At 45.5% G+C, this 7,294-nt stretch overlaps 1 long non-coding RNA gene across 1 annotated transcript; it reads right to left on the bottom strand.

The window, feature by feature from the left end:
* Positions 1-5,813: 5,813 nt before the first annotated feature.
* On the bottom strand, positions 5,814-6,183 carry LOC135376918 (uncharacterized). Its single transcript, XR_010417907.1, has 3 exons — positions 6,156-6,183; positions 5,983-6,069; positions 5,814-5,896 (listed from the first exon to the last, which is right to left on the bottom strand). It is a non-coding gene; the product is annotated as an uncharacterized LOC135376918 (long non-coding RNA).
* Between the last annotated feature and the right edge of the window lie 1,111 nt (positions 6,184-7,294).

The following is a 7,294-nucleotide window of genomic DNA, read 5'->3' as shown; positions in this document are numbered from 1 at the left end:
GACACAACTTAATTGGCTGTAGAGATATGGAAAGTTATCGCAAGATTGGCTCTGACGGCGAAAAAGACGTCCGAGACAGGGGAGTGCCATAGTGGAGGGGTCTGCAAAATAAAAATACATGGTGAAATGAAGCGAATCTTAATGGGGCACCTCTTGAGAGACGGGGCAATAAGAGGACACAACTTAATTGGCTGTAGAGATATGGAAAGTTATCGCAAGATTGGCTCTGACGGCGAAAAAGACGTCCGAGACAGGGGAGTGCCATAGTGGAGGGGTCTGCAAAATAAAAATACATGGTGAAATGAAGCGAATCTTAATGGGGCACCTCTTGAGAGACGGGGCAATAAGAGGACACAACTTACTTGGCTGTAGAGATATGGGAAGTTATCGCAAGATTGGCTCTGACGGCGAAAAAGACGTCCGAGACAGAGGAGTGCCATAGTGGAGGGGTCTGTAAAATACAAATACATGAATAAATGAAGCGAATCTTAATGGGGCACCTCTTGAGAGATGGGGCAATAAGAGGGCAGAACTTACGTGGCTGTAGAAATATGAGAAGTTATCGCAGGATTGGCTCTGACGGCAAAAAAGACGTCAGAGACACGAAAGTACCATAGTGGAGAGGTCTGCAAAAAAAAATACTTAGTGAAATAAAGCGAATCTTAATGGGGCACCTATTGAGAGATGGGGCAATAAGAGGGCACAACTTACTTGGCTGTAGAGATATGGGAAGTTATCGCAAGATTGGCTCTGACAGCGAAAAAGACGTCAGAGAAAGGGGAGTGGCATAGTGGAGGGGTCTGCAAAATAGAAATACATGGTGAAATATCAAGCGAATCTTAATGGGGCACCTCTTGAGAGATGGGGCAAAAAGAGGGCACAACTTACTTGGCTGTAGAGATATGGGAAGTTATCGCAAGATTGGCTCTGACAGCGAAAAAGACGTCAGAGAAAGGGGAGTGGCATAGTGGAGGGGTCTGCAAAATAAAAATACATGGTGAAATATAAAGCGAATCTTAATGGGGCACCTCTTAAGAGATGGGGCAATAAGAAGGCACAACTTACTTGGCTGTAGAGATATGGGAAGTTATCGCAAGATTGGCTCTGACAGCGAAAAAGACGTCAGAGAAAGGGGAGTGGCATAGTGGAGGGGTCTGCAAAATAAAAATACATGGTGAAATATAAAGCGAATCTTAATGGGGCACCTCTTAAGAGATGGGGCAATAAGAAGGCACAACTTACTTGGCTGTAGAGATATGGGAAGTTATCGCAAGATTGGCTCTGACAGCGAAAAAGACGTCAGAGAAAGGGGAGTGGCATAGTGGAGGGGTCTGCAAAATAAAAATACATGGTGAAATATAAAGCGAATCTTAATGGGGCACCTCTTGAGAGATGGGGCAAAAAGAGGGCACAACTTACTTGGCTGTAGAGATATGGGAAGTTATCGCAAGATTGGCTCTGACAGCGAAAAAGACGTCAGAGAAAGGGGAGTGGCATAGTGGAGGGGTCTGCAAAATAAAAATACATGGTGAAATATAAAGCGAATCTTAATGGGGCACCTCTTGAGAGATGGGGCAAAAAGAGGGCACAACTTACTTGGCTGTAGAGATATGGGAAGTTATCGCAAGATTGGCTCTGACAGCGAAAAAGACGTCAGAGAAAGGGGAGTGGCATAGTGGAGGGGTCTGCAAAATAAAAATACATGGTGAAATATAAAGCGAATCTTAATGGGGCACCTCTTGAGAGATGGGGCAAAAAGAGGGCACAACTTACTTGGCTGTAGAGATATGGGAAGTTATCGCAAGATTGGCTCTGACAGCGAAAAAGACGTCAGAGAAAGGGGAGTGGCATAGTGGAGGGGTCTGCAAAATAAAAATACATGGTGAAATATAAAGCAAATCTTAATGGGGCACCTCTTGAGAGATGGGGCAAAAAGAGGGCACAACTTACTTGGCTGTAGAGATATGGGAAGTTATCGCAAGATTGGCTCTGACAGCGAAAAAGACGTCAGAGAAAGGGGAGTGGCATAGTGGAGGGGTCTGCAAAATAAAAATACATGGTGAAATATAAAGCGAATCTTAATGGGGCACCTCTTGAGAGATGGGGCAAAAAGAGGGCACAACTTACTTGGCTGTAGAGATATGGGAAGTTATCGCAAGATTGGCTCTGACAGCGAAAAAGACGTCAGAGAAAGGGGAGTGGCATAGTGGAGGGGTCTGCAAAATAAAAATACATGGTGAAATATAAAGCGAATCTTAATGGGGCACCTCTTAAGAGATGGGGCAATAAGAAGGCACAACTTACTTGGCTGTAGAGATATGGGAAGTTATCGCAAGATTGGCTCTGACAGCGAAAAAGACGTCAGAGAAAGGGGAGTGGCATAGTGGAGGGGTCTGCAAAATAGAAATACATGGTGAAATATAAAGCGAATCTTAATGGGGCACCTCTTGAGAGATGAGGCAAAAAGAGGGCACAACTTACTTGGCTGTAGAGATATGGGAAGTTATCGCAAGATTGGCTCTGACAGCGAAAAAGACGTCAGAGAAAGGGGAGTGGCATAGTGGAGGGGTCTGCAAAATAAAAATACATGGTGAAATAGAGCGATTCTTACTGGGGCACCTCTTGAGAGATGGGGCAATAAGAGGGCACAACTTACTTGGCTGTAGAGATATGGGAAGTTATCGCAACATTGGCTCTGACAGCGAAAAAGACGTCAGAGAAAGGGGAGTGGCATAGTGGAGGGGTCTGCAAAATAGAAATACATGGTGAAATATAAAGCGAATCTTAATGGGGCACCTCTTGAGAGATGGGGCAAAAAGAGGGCACAACTTACTTGGCTGTAGAGATATGGGAAGTTATCGCAAGATTGGCTCTGACAGCGAAAAAGACGTCAGAGAAAGGGGAGTGGCATAGTGGAGGGGTCTGCAAAATAGAAATACATGGTGAAATATAAAGCGAATCTTAATGGGGCACCTCTTGAGAGATGGGGCAAAAAGAGGGCACAACTTACTTGGCTGTAGAGATATGGGAAGTTATCGCAAGATTGGCTCTGACAGCGAAAAAGACGTCAGAGAAAGGGGAGTGGCATAGTGGAGGGGTCTGCAAAATAGAAATACATGGTGAAATATAAAGCGAATCTTAATGGGGCACCTCTTGAGAGATGGGGCAAAAAGAGGGCACAACTTACTTGGCTGTAGAGATATGGGAAGTTATCGCAAGATTGGCTCTGACAGCGAAAAAGACGTCAGAGAAAGGGGAGTGGCATAGTGGAGGGGTCTGCAAAATAGAAATACATGGTGAAATATAAAGCGAATCTTAATGGGGCACCTCTTGAGAGATGGGGCAAAAAGAGGGCACAACTTACTTGGCTGTAGAGATATGGGAAGTTATCGCAAGATTGGCTCTGACAGCGAAAAAGACGTCAGAGAAAGGGGAGTGGCATAGTGGAGGGATCTGCAAAATAGATATACATGGTGAAATATAAAGCGAATCTTAATGGGGCACCTCTTGAGAGATGGGGCAAAAAGAGGGCACAACTTACTTGGCTGTAGAGATATGGGAAGTTATCGCAAGATTGGCTCTGACAGCGAAAAAGACGTCAGAGAAAGGGGAGTGGCATAGTGGAGGGGTCTGCAAAATAGAAATACATGGTGAAATATAAAGCGAATCTTAATGGGGCACCTCTTGAGAGATGGGGCAAAAAGAGGGCACAACTTACTTGGCTGTAGAGATATGGGAAGTTATCGCAAGATTGGCTCTGACAGCGAAAAAGACGTCAGAGAAAGGGGAGTGGCATAGTGGAGGGGTCTGCAAAATAGAAATACATGGTGAAATATAAAGCGAATCTTAATGGGGCACCTCTTGACAGATGGGGCAATAAGAGGGCACAACTTACTTGGCTGTAGAGATATGGGAAGTTATCGCAAGATTGGCTCTGACAGCGAAAAAGACGTCAGAGAAAGGGGAGTGGCATAGTGGAGGGGTCTGCAAAATAAAAATACATGGTGAAATGGAGCGAATCTTAATGGGGCACCTTTAGAGAGATGGGGCAATAAGAGGGCACAACTTACTTGGCTGTAGAGATATGGGAAGTTATCGCAAGAGTGGCTCTGACGGCGAAAAAGACGTCCGAGACAGGGGAGTGCCATAGTGGAGGGGTCTGCAAAATAAAAATACATGGTGAAATAAAGCGAATCTTAATGGGGCGCCTCTTGAGAGATGGGGTTATAAGAGGGCACAACTTACGTGGCTGTAGAGATATGAGAAGTTATCGCAAGATTGGCTCTGACGGCGAAAAAGACGTCCGAGACAGGGGAGTGCCATAGTGGAGGGGTCTGCAAAATAAAAATACATGGTGAAATAAAGCGAATCTTAATGAGGCGCCTCTTGAGAGATGGGGTTATAAGAGGGCACAACTTACGTGGCTGTAGAGATATGAGAAGTTATCGCAAGATTGGCTCTGACGGCGAAAAAGACGTCCGAGACAGGGGAGTGCCATAGTGGAGGGGTCTGCAAAATAAAAATACATGGTGAAATAAAGCGAATCTTAATGGGGCGCCTCTTGAGAGATGGGGTTGAAAGAGGGCACAACTTACTTGGCTGTAGAGATATGGGAAGTTATCGCAAGATTGGCTCTGACAGCGAAAAAGACGTCAGAGAAAGGGGAGTGGCATAGTGGAGGGGTCTGCAAAATAAAAATACATGGTGAAATATAAAGCGAATCTTAATGGGGCACCTCTTAAGAGATGGGGCAATAAGAGGGCACAACTTACTTGGCTGTAGAGATATGGGAAGTTATAGCAAGATTGGCTCTGACGGCGAAAAAGACGTCCGAGACAGGGGAGTGCCATAGTGGAGGGGTCTGCAAAAGAGAAATACATGGTGAAATAAAGCGAATCTTAATGGGGCACCTCTTGAGAGATGGGGCAATAAGAGGACACAACTTACTTGGCTGTAGAGATATGGGAAGTTCTCGCAAGATTGGCTCTGACAGCGAAAAAGACGGCCGAGACAGGGGAGAGTCTGCAAAATAAAAGTACATGGTGAAATGAAGCGAATCTTAATGGGGCACATCTCGGGAGATGGGGCAAAAAGAGGGCAACACTTACTTTGCTGTAGAAATATGGGAAGTTATCGCAAGATTGGCTCTGACAGCGAAAAAGACGTCCGAGACAGGGGAGCGCCATAGTGGAGGGGTCTGCAATATAAAAATACATGGTGAAATAAAGCGAGTCTTAATGGGGCACCTCTTGAGAGATGGGGTTATAAGAGGGCACAACTTACTTCGCTGTAGAGATATGGGAAGTTATCGCAAGATTGTCTCTGACGGCGAAAAAGACGTCCGAAACAAGGTAGTGCCATAGTGGAGGGGTCTGCAAAATAAAAACACATGGTGAAATAAAGTGAATCTTAATGGGGCACCTCTTGACAGATGGGGCGATAAGAGGGCACAACTTACTTGGCTGTAGAGATATGGGAAGTTATCGCAAGATTGTCTCTGACGGCGAAAAAGACGTCCGAGACAAGGTAGTGCCATAGTGGAGGGGTCTGCAAAATAAAAACACATGGTGAAATAAAGTGAATCTTAATGGGGCACCTCTTGACAGATGGGGCGATAAGAGGGCACAACTTACTTGGCTGTAGAGATATGGGAAGTTATCGCAAGATTGTCTCTGACGGCGAAAAAGACGTCCGAAACAAGGTAGTGCCATAGTGGAGGGGTCTGCAAAATAAAAACACATGGTGAAATAAAGTGAATCTTAATGGGGCACCTCTTGACAGATGGGGCGATAAGAGGGCACAACTTACTTGGCTGTAGAGATATGGGAAGTTCTCGCAAGATTGGCTCTGACAGCGAAAAAGACGTCCGAGACAGGGGAGTGCCATAGTGGAGAGTCTGCAAAATAAAAATACATGGTGAAATGAAGCGAATCTAAATGGGGCACATCTCGGGAGATGGGACAATAAGAGGGCACAACTTACTTGGCTGTAGAAATATGGGAAGTTATCGCAAGATTGGCTTGACAGCGAAAAAGACGTCCGAGACAGGGGAGTGCCATAGTGAAGAGTCTGCAAAATAAAAATACATGGTGAAATGAAGCGAATCTAAATGGGGCACATCTCGGGAGATGGGACAATAAGAGGGCACAACTTACTTGGCTGTAGAAATATGGGAAGTTATCGCAAGATTGGCTCCGACAGCGAAAAAGACGTCCGAGACAGGGGAGTGGCATAGTGGAGGGGTCTGCAAAACAGAAATACATCTTGAAATAAAGCGAATCTTAATGGGGCACCTCTTGAGAGATGGGGCAATAAGAGGGCACAACTTACTTGGCTGTAGAGATATGGGAAGTTATCGCAAGATTGGCTCTGACAGCGAAAAAGACGTCTGAGACAGGGGAGCGCCATAGTGGAGGGGGTCTGCATAACAAAAATACATGGTGAAATATCAAACGAATCTTAATGGGGCATCTCTTGGGAGATGGGGCAATAAGAGGGCACAACTTACTTGGCTGTAGAAATATGAGAAGTTATCCCAAGATTGGCTCTGACAGCGAAAAAGACGTCAGAGAAAGGGGAGTGGCATAGTGGAGGGGTCTGCAAAATAAAAATACATGGTGAAATGGAGCGAATCTTAATGGGGCACCTCTTGAGAGATGGGGCAATAAGAGGGCACAACTTACGTGGCTGTAGAGATATGGGAAGTTATCGCAAGATTGGCTCTGACGGCGAAAAAGACGTCCGAGACAGGGGAGTGCCATAGTGGAGGGGTCTGCAAAATAAAAATACATCTTGAAATAAAGCGAATCTTAATGGGGCACCTCTTGAGAGATGGGGCAATAAGAGGGCACAACTTACTTGGCTGTAGAGATATGGGAAGTTATCCCAAGATTGGCTCTGACAGCGAAAAAGACGTCAGAGAAAGGGGAGTGGCATAGTGGAGGGGTCTGCAAAATAAAAATACATGGTGAAATGGAGCGAATCTTAATGGGGCACCTCTTGAGAGATGGGGCAATAAGAGGGCACAACTTACGTGGCTGTAGAGATATGGGAAGTTATCCCAAGATTGGCTCTGACAGCGAAAAAGACGTCAGAGAAAGGGGAGTGGCATAGTGGAGGGGTCTGCAAAATAAAAATACATGGTGAAATGGAGCGAATCTTAATGGGGCACCTCTTGAGAGATGGGGCAATAAGAGGGCACAACTTACGTGGCTGTAGAAATAAGAGAAGTTATCCCAAGATTGGCTCCGACAGCGAAAAAGACGTCCGAGACAGGGGAGTGGCATAGTGGAGG

Source organism: Ornithodoros turicata, unplaced genomic scaffold (genome assembly GCF_037126465.1).
Source record: "Ornithodoros turicata isolate Travis unplaced genomic scaffold, ASM3712646v1 ctg00001380.1, whole genome shotgun sequence".
NCBI lineage: Eukaryota > Metazoa > Arthropoda > Arachnida > Ixodida > Argasidae > Ornithodoros > Ornithodoros turicata.
The sequence above is the reverse complement of the archived record's forward strand: the minus strand, read 5'-3'. Positions and strand labels throughout refer to the sequence as shown.